We start from the raw sequence: 9,319 nt of genomic DNA, 5'->3' as shown, positions 1-9,319 counted from the left end.
CCCCTACAACTCTCCCTACCTCTGTACCCTCCTCCAAACTCGACAACCCTACCTAACTCTCTAACCTCCTTCAGCCCCTACAACCCTCCCGATCTCTGTAACCTCCTCCAGCCCCTACAACCCTCCCTATCTCTGTAACCTCCTCCAGCCCCAACAACTCTCCTTATTTCTGTAAACTCTTCCAGCCCCTTCAAACCTTCCTATCTCTGTAACCTCCTCCAGCCCCTACAACCCTCCCTATCTCTGTAACCTTCTCTAGCCCCTACAACCCTCGCTATTTCTGTAACCTCGTCCAGACCCTTCAACCCTCCCTATCTCTGTCCCCTCCTCCAACCTCTACAACCCTCCCTATCTCTCTAACCTCCTTCAGCTCCTACAACCCTCCCAGCTCTGTAACCTTCTCCAGCCCCTACAACCCTCCCTACCTCTGTAACCTTCTCCAGCCCCTACAACTCTCCCTATCTCTGTTAACTCCTCCAGCCCCTACAACCCTCCCTAACTCTGTAACCTCCTCTAGCCCCTACAACCCACGTTATTTCTGTAACCTCGTCCAGACCCTTCAACCCTCCCTATCTCTGTACCCTCCTCCAACCTCTGCAACCCTCCCTATCTCTCTAACCTCCTTCAGCTCCTACAACCCTCCCTATCTCTGTAACCTCCTCCAGCCCCTGCAACACTTCCTATCTCTGTAGCCTCCTCCAGCCCATACAATCCTCCCTATCTCTGTAACCTCCTCCAGCCCCTACAACCCTCCCTATCTCTGTAACCTCCTCCAGCCCCTACAACCCTCCCTATCTCTGTAACCTCCTCCAGCCCCTGCAACACTTCCTATCTCTGTAGCCTCCTCCAGCCCATACAATCCTCCCTATCTGTGTAACCTCCTCCAGCCCCTACAACCCTCCCTATCTCTGTAACTTCCTCCAGCCCCTTCAAACCTTCCTATCTCTGTAGCGTCCTCCAGCCCCTACACTTCCCTATCTCTGTAAACTCTTCCAGCCCCTACACCAGTCCCTATCTCTGTTACCTCCTCCAGTCCCTACACCCCTCCCTATCTCTGTAACCTCCTCCAGCCCCTACAACCCTCCCTATCTCTGTAACCTCCTCCAGCCCCTACAACCCTCCCTATCTCTGTAACCTCCTCCAGCCCCTGCAACACTTCCTATCTCTGTAGCCTCCTCCAGCCCATACAATCCTCCCTATCTGTGTAACCTCCTCCAGCCCCTACAACCCTCCCTATCTCTGTAACTTCCTCCAGCCCCTTCAAACCTTCCTATCTCTGTAGCGTCCTCCAGCCCCTACACTTCCCTATCTCTGTTACCTCCTCCAGTCCCTACACCCCTCCCTATCTCTGTAACCTCCTCCAGCCCCTTCACTCCTTCCTATCTCTGTAAACTCCTCCAGGCCCTACAACCCTCCCGATCTCTGTAACCTCCTCCAGCCCCTACAACCCTCCCTATCTCTGTAACCTCCTCCATCCCCAACAACTCTCCATATTTCTGTAACCTCTTCCAGCCCCTTCAAACCTTCCTATCTCTGTAACCTCCTCCAGCCCCTACAACCCTCCCTATCTCTGTAACCTTCTCTAGCCCCTGCAACCCTCGCTATTTCTGTAACCTCCTCCAGCCCCTTTAACCCTCCCTATCTCTGTAGCCTCCTCCAGCCCCTACAATGCTCCCTCTCTGTAACCTCCTCCAGCCCCTGCAACACTCCCTATCTCTGTAGCCTTCTCCAGCCCCTACAACCCTCCCTATCTCTTCAACCTCCTCCAGCCCCTACAGCCCTCCCTATCTTTGTAACCTCCTCCAGCCCCTATAACCCTCCCTATCTCTCTAACCTCCTCCACCTACTACAACTCTTCCTATCTCTGTAACCTCTTCCAGCCCCTACTGCCCCCCCTATCTCTGTAACCTCTCCCATCCCCTACAGCCCTCCCTATCTCTGTAGACTCCTCCAGCCCCTACAACCCTCCCTCTCTCTGTAACCTCCTCCAGCTCCTACAACCCTCACTATCTCTGCAATCTCCTCCAGCCCCTACAACCCTCGCTATCTCTTTAACCTCTTCCAGCCCCTACAGTCCTCCCTATCTCCCTAACCTCTTCCAGCCTCTACAACCCTCCCTATCTCTGTAACCTCCTCCAACCCCTGCAACCCTTCCTATCTCTGTAGCCTCCTCCAGCCCATACAATCCTCCCTATCTCTGTAACCTCCTCCAGCCCCTACAACCCTCCCTATCTCTGTAACCTCCTCCAGCCCCTACAACCCTCTCTACCTCTGTACCCTTCTCCAGCCCCTACAACCTTGCTTATTTCTCTAACCTCCTCCACCCCCTACAACCCTCCCTATCTCTGTAACCTCTTCCAGCCCCAACAACTCTCCATATTTCTGTAACCTCTTCCAGCCCCGACAACTCTCCCTATCTCTGTAACCTCCTCCAGCCCCTTCAACCTTCCCTATCTCTGTAACTTCCTCCAGCCCCTACAACCCTCCCTATCTCTCTAACTTCCTCCAGCCCCTTCTAACCTTCCTATCTCTATAGCGTCCTCCAGCCCCTACACTTCCCTATCTCTGTAACCTCTTCCAGCCCCTACACCCCTCCCTATCTCTATAACCTCCTCCAGCCCCTACAACCCTCCCTACCTCTGTAACCTCTTCCAGCCCCTACACCCCTCCCTATCTCTATAACCTTCTCCAGCCCCTACAACCCTCCCTATCTCTGTAACCTCCTCCAGCCCCTACACCCCTCCCTATCTCTCTAACCTCATTCAGCCCCTACAACCCTCCCTATCTCTGTAACCTCCTCCAGACCCTCCAACCCTCCCTATCTCTGTAACCTCCTACGACCCTCCGAGGTCTCTGCACCACTCCAATTCCAGCCTCTCGAGCGTAACACAATTCCCATCGCTCCGCAATTGTCACCCGTGCATTCTGCTGCCTGGGGAGAGCCCTGAGCTCTGGAATTTCCTCCCTAAACCTCTCTCCATCTTTCTCCGTCTCTTATTCATTCTCTTCGTTTAAGACGCTCCTTACAAACTTATTGCGCTTTTAGTCTCCTCTCCCTAATATTTTCTTATGTGGCCCAGGGTCGAATATTGTTTGATAATCAGTCTATGTTTTGCTGTGTGAACGGTCTTATGGTGCATTGGCTGATGTCCCATTATTGACCAGAAACTGAACAGGACCAGCCATGTAAATCCTGTGGCTACAAGAGCAGGTCAGAGGCTGGGAATCCTGCGGAGAGTAACTCACCTCCTGACTCCCCAAAAACTGTCCACCATCGACAAGGCACAAGTCACGAGTGTGATGGGATACTCCCCACTGGCCTGGATGAGTTGCAGCTCCCACAACACTCAAGAAGCTCAACACCATCTGGGACAAAGCAGCCCCGCTTGATCGGCACCCCATCCACAAACATTCCTTCCCTCCACCACCGACGCACAGGGGCAGCAGTGTGTGTACCATCTACAAGATGCACTGCAGCAACTCGCCAAGGCTCCTTCGACAGCGCCGCCCAAACCCACGACCTCTACCGTCTAGAAGGACGAGGGCAGCAGACACATGGGGAACACCACCACCTGGAAGTTCCCCTCTGAGCCCCTCACCATCCCGACTTGGAAATATATCGGCCGTTCCTTCACTGTCACTGGGGTCCAAATCCTGGAACTCCCTCCCTAACAGCGCCGTGGGTGTACCTACACCACACAGGGACAAAATCCTGGAACTCCCTCCCTAACAGCGCCGTGGGTGTACCTACACCACACAGGACAAAATCCTGGAACTCCCTCCCTAACAGCGCCGTGGGTGTACCTACACCACACGGGACAAAATCCTGGAACTCCCTCCCTAACAGCGCTGTGGGTGTACCTACACCACACAGGGACAAAATCCTGGAACTCCCTCCCTAACAGCGCCGTGGGTGTACCTACACCACACAGGACAAAATCCTGGAACTCCCTCCCTAACAGCGCCGTGGGTGTACCTACACCACACAGGACAAAATCCTGGAACTCCCTCCCTAACAGCGCTGTGGGTGTACCTACACCACACAGGGACAAAATCCTGGAACTCCCTCCCTAACAGCGCCGTGGGTGTACCTACACCACACAGGGCAAAATCCTGGAACTCCCTAACAGCGCCGTGGGTGTACCTACACCACACAGGGCAAAATCCTGGAACTCCCTAACAGCGCTGTGGGTGTACCTACACCACACAGGGACAAAATCCTGGAACTCCCTCCCTAACAGCGCCGTGGGTGTACCTACACCACACGGGGACTGCAGCGGTTCAAGAAAGCGGCTCACCCACCACCTCAAGGGGCAATGAGGGCCGGGCAACGAACGCAGGCAGGCCTGGCCGGCGACACCCACATCCCCTGAACGAATTAGAACCAAGTCCAGGCAGTACCGACTCTCTACCCCATACCTTCCCCCCACCCCTCCCCCTGGCTGCTTCCCCGGACCCCTGCCATTTTATTCCCCCCCCCCGCCCGGTGTCCGTCCAATCGGAACCCTTCATGATGGCCACTGCCACCATGTCATAGGCAGCGATCTCCCGGTTGTCTCCACTCGCTGCATACTAAATTCCTTCCTCCCAAGCCCCTCACCCAAAAATCTTAAATCTGTATTGCCCCCCCCCACCCGACCCCGACCCCTCCCCCTCCGACCACCTCCCACCCGCCCCTTTCACCGTCAGCCAATGGGAACAGCTTTCCTTTGTCCGCCTTATCCAATCCCGTCGCCCTCTTTGCCCGCCTCTCTCAGAGCGTCCCCTTCCAACCCCCCTCCTCTCCGACGGAGAACAGCCCCCCAGCTCCTCCAGCCCGAAACCTCGGAGCTTCAATCCCCCCTCATCCCCGGGAACCGTCCCGGTAAATCTACCGCCCCACCTCCCCCTCCGCCACACTCTCGGGGACCCTCGCACCCTCCTCCATCCTCCAAACCGAACCTCGTAGCTAAAGCCTACCCTCGTCCCAGGAACCGCTCTGGTAAATCGCCCCCAACTCCCTCTCGAGGACCCTCACCCTCCTTCCTGAAATCTGGGCACCCTGAACAGGGCACAGTGCTCTCGCTGGAGGTCTGGATGGACTTGGGCTCTTTTCGTTGGAGCAGAGAAGACTGAGAGGGGCGACCCTGATCGATGTGGACAAGATGATGAGGGGGGCATGGACGGTGGATATAGGGAGCAGCTGTTCCCCCTTTAGTTGAAGGGTCAGTCACGAGGGGGACATAAGTTCGAGGTGAGGGGGGCAGGAGGTTTGGGGGGGGATGTGAGGGAAAACCTTTTGACCCAGAGGATGGTGGGGGTCTGGAATGCGCTGCCTGGGAGGGTGGTGGAGGCGGGTTAGCCTCACATCCTTTCAAAAGTACCTGGATGAGCACTTGGCATCTCATAAACATTCAAGGCGATGGGGCCAAGTGCTGGTCAATGGGGTTAGGGAGGTAGGTCAGGTGTTTCTCACAGTGTCGGCGCAGACTCGATGGGCCGAAGGGTCTCTACTGGACTGTGCGGTTCTGGGGTCTGACCCGGGCTTTAATTCAGGTTCAGCGTGTCACCCTCCCTACTTTTGTACCCGCTGCCTCTGCTTACCAAGCCCTGTTGGCTTGGCAACGTGACTCTCCGCCTCTCCGCTCGGTGGAGTTAATGTCCGGCGCTCTGTTGCTCCTGGCGAACAGGCTACGAAGTTCACCAGGCAGAGCCTTGCACAGCGATCGGTGGGGGGGGTGGCAGTTACCGACGCAGGAAGAGTGAGAAACTTCAGGTCCGGAGAGCCGTGGTGTCGGGCCCACACCCCCCAAACGTTTTGAGCTCGCGGCCCATCTCCTCCTGGGCCGCGCAGGCCCCAAAGCTGCCCTCCTTCCCCCCACACCGTCCCTCACTCGCCCCGTGATTGCACTCAACGGCGGGAGGACTCGTGGCAGCGGGCAGCGTCCAGAGTCTCGAGCCCGAGAGAGAGAAAGACTGAGAGCAGTGGAGAGCCGGGCAGAGAGAGTGCGCAAGAGAGCGAGAGACAGGCTGAGAGAAAGAGCGCAAGAGACAGAGGCAGACAGAAAGAGCAAGGGACAGTTGCAGACAGAGAGGGGCAGAGACAGAGAGCAAGAGGTGGAGACAGAGAGGAGGAGAGGCAGAGAGAGACAAAGTGAGAGGCAGAGACAGACAGAGAGAGAATGAGAGAGTGTGTGTAAGGAAGAGACAGAGGGCGAGAGGCAGTGCTAGACAGAGAGAGACAAAGTGAGAGGCAGACAGAGACAAAGTGAGAGGCAGATAGAGAGAATGAGACACAGAGAGAGAGAGAGTGTAAGAGGAAGAGACAGAGGGCGAGAGGCAGTGCTAGACAGAGAGAGACAAAGTGAGAGGCAGACAGAGAGAATGAGAGACAGAGAAAGAGTGTAAGAGGAAGAGACAGAGCGAGAGGCAGTGCTAGACAGAGGGAGAGAGAGAGAGACAAAGTGAGAGGCAGAGACAGACAGAGAGAATGAGAGACAGGTAGAGACAGAGAGAGTGTAAGAGGAAGAGACAGGACGAGAGGCAGTGCTAGACAGGGAGAGGCAGAGAGATAGAGAACGAGAGACAGTCAGACAGAGAGAGTGAGAGCAAGAGGCAGAGAAAGCAGGAGGCAGACAGAGAGAAGAAGTGGAGACAGAGGCAGACAGAGAGAGACAGAGGCAGACAGAGAGAGTGAACGAGAGACAGGGGGAGACGGAGGTCGATAGAGACGAAGATTGTGTGAGGAGTGTAAACCGGCCGACCCGAGGAAGGGTGAAATAATCTCTCCGACGCACGTCATCGTTGTTTAAGTTCACTTTATTGGCAAGAGTCCAGTTGGAGGCACACTCTCAGCGGACGCGTGGGAGCAGGGGAGAGGAGAGGAGAGGGAGAGAGAGAGACAGGAGGCGGCCAGCACTGTACAACATCATGGGGATGGAGAGAGAGAGAGGGAGGGAGGAGGAGGGGGGGAAAAAAAGAGGGAAGGTCCTGAAAGCGAGGGAGCTAATTCGCTCTTGAAATCCTTGTGACACTTTAACGCTCGAATGAACTCTTAACCCCCTCACCTGGGGGCTACATGTGCCTTTCAGAAGTGGGACTCGAATCGATCATGGTGAGGGGGGGAGAGAGAGAGACATGGTCACGGATACCTCCACCCCAGGCGATGCGAGGGTTTTTTTTTAAAAAAAGGCAAAATGTACAGAATATATATATATATATATATATACGGATGAAAGTAACAATTGACCACCGAGACGATGGGCATCGATGACTCAGACGCATTCCGGGCGGACATCACGGAATAATTCCAGCTTTAGCACCATGTTTTTTTCTCGACTTGCCTCGCGGACGCCTCCGGTCACTTCCTGCCCTGTGCGCCGCACTTCCCGGAAACGCACCCTGCCGAAGAAGAGGAGGGGGCAGTCGATCAGGAGAAGGCGGGTCAGCCATCCAACAGAGGAGGAGGAGGAGGGGAAAACGCGCTCTCCCTCTCAGCGCTGACCCCTCCGACAGCGCGGGCGCTCCCTCTCAGCGCTGACCCCTCCGACTGCGCGGGCGCTCCCTCTCGGCGCTGACCCCTCCGACAGCGCGGGCGCTCCCTCTCAGCGCTGACCCCTCCGACAGTGCGGGCACTCCCTCTCAGCGCTGACCCTCCGACAGTGCGGCGCTCCCTCAGCACTGACCCTCCGACAGTGCGGCGCTCCCTCAGCACTGACCCCTCCGACAGTGCGGCGCTCCCTCAGCGCTGACCCTCCGACAGTGCGGCGCTCCCTCAGCACTGACCCTCCGACAGTGCGGCACTCCCTCAGCACTGACCCTCCGACAGTGCGGCGCTCCCTCAGCACTGACCCCTCCGACAGTGCGGCGCTCCCTCAGCACTGACCCTCCGACAGTGCCCCGCTCCCTCAGCACTGACCCTCCGACAGTGCCCCGCTCCCTCAGCACTGACCCTCCGACAGTGCCCCGCTCCCTCAGCACTGACCCTCCAACAGCGCTTTCCAGTTTGTAACCACTCGCTGTGTGAAACATTTCCTCCATTGCCTGTTTCCTAAGCCAGTGCCTCTCCACTACGCTAACGTTCTGGGGTGGGAAGTACCTGAGAATTTCGAACACTTACCCCCATAACCATTTCCGTAGTATCCATTCATCGGGTATTTTCCATCCTTGGCACCTGTTGGGAGAGGAGGGATTAGTTACAGAGCTAAGAGCCGTACCCACAGTCTAAATCAATCTTCACTTCCGGGCATTGATCATAGGACAGAGAGTGGGCAAGGGGGAGAGGCTGGGAGACAAACCATCGGAGTGGAGAGAGAGAGAGAGATAGTGAGAGAGGGCCAGCGAAAGAGGGGGGTAGAGGGACAGCGAGAGAGACAGGGACAGGGAGAGAGAGAGAGAGAGCTCAGAAGAGGAATGAGTGAGGTCGGTTTATAAGTGTCCCTATCTCTGAATGAACCCCTTTCCTCTCGCCCGTATTGTCCATTGTGTGTGTGTGTGTGTCCAAGCCCAGAGGCCAGCCCCTTCCCAGAATCACTGTGCAGAAGAGGCCCTTCGGCCCATCGAGTCTGCGCCGACACTGTGGGAAACACCTGACCTACCTGCCTAACCCCATTGACCAGCACTTGGCCCCCATCGCCTTGAACGTTTATGAGGTGCCAAGTGCTCATCCAGGTACTTTTGAAAGGATGTGAGGCTAACCCACCTCCACCCCCTCCCAGGCAGCGCATTCCAGACCCTCACCACCCTCTGGGTAAAATAGTTTTTCCTCACATCCCCCCCACCTTAAACCTCCTGCCCCCTCACCTCGAACTTATGTCCCCCTCCTCGTGACTGACCCTTCAACTAAGAGGAACAGCTGCTCCCTATCCACTCTGTCCATGCCCCCTCATAATCTTGTCCACCTCGATCAGGGTCACCCCCTCAGTCTTCTCTGCTCCAACGAAAACAACCCAAGTCCATCCAACCTCTTCATCACTTAAACGTTTCATCCCAGGTACAACATCCTGGTGAATCTCCTCTGCAACCCCCTCCAGTGCCATCACACCCTTCCTATAATGTGGTGACCAGAACTGCACACAGTACTCCAGCTGTGGCCTCACGAAGGGTCTACACAACTCCCAACGTGACCTCCCTACTTTTGTAATCTATGCCTCGATTGATAAAGGCAAGTGTCCCATATACCTTTTTCACCACCCCCACTAACATGCCCCCTCCGCCTTCAGAGATCTATAGACACACGCACGCCAAGGTCCCTCTGTTCCTCAGAACTTCCTAGTGCCATGCCGTTCATTGAATACTTCCTTGTCAAATAACTCCTTCTGAGCTACTTACCCAGCTGCTG

General features: G+C 56.0%; 1 long non-coding RNA gene across 1 annotated transcript in view; it reads right to left on the bottom strand.

The window, feature by feature from the left end:
• Positions 1 to 6,787: 6,787 nt before the first annotated feature.
• LOC144678293 (uncharacterized) overlaps positions 6,788 to 9,319 on the bottom strand; it is a 6,869-nt gene continuing 4,337 nt past the window's right edge. Inside the window, exons 3-5 of the long non-coding RNA XR_013576026.1 lie at positions 9,310 to 9,319; positions 8,099 to 8,152; positions 6,788 to 7,380 (exon numbers count right to left, since the gene is read on the bottom strand). The exon at positions 9,310 to 9,319 is cut by the window's right edge and continues 32 nt beyond it. This is a non-coding gene — a long non-coding RNA (uncharacterized LOC144678293). The remainder of the gene's footprint in view (positions 7,381 to 8,098; positions 8,153 to 9,309) is intronic.

This window comes from Cetorhinus maximus, unplaced genomic scaffold (genome assembly GCF_964194155.1).
Source record: "Cetorhinus maximus unplaced genomic scaffold, sCetMax3.hap1.1 HAP1_SCAFFOLD_3964, whole genome shotgun sequence".
NCBI classification, from domain to species: domain Eukaryota; kingdom Metazoa; phylum Chordata; class Chondrichthyes; order Lamniformes; family Cetorhinidae; genus Cetorhinus; species Cetorhinus maximus.
This window is presented reverse-complemented; position numbering and strand designations above follow the sequence as displayed.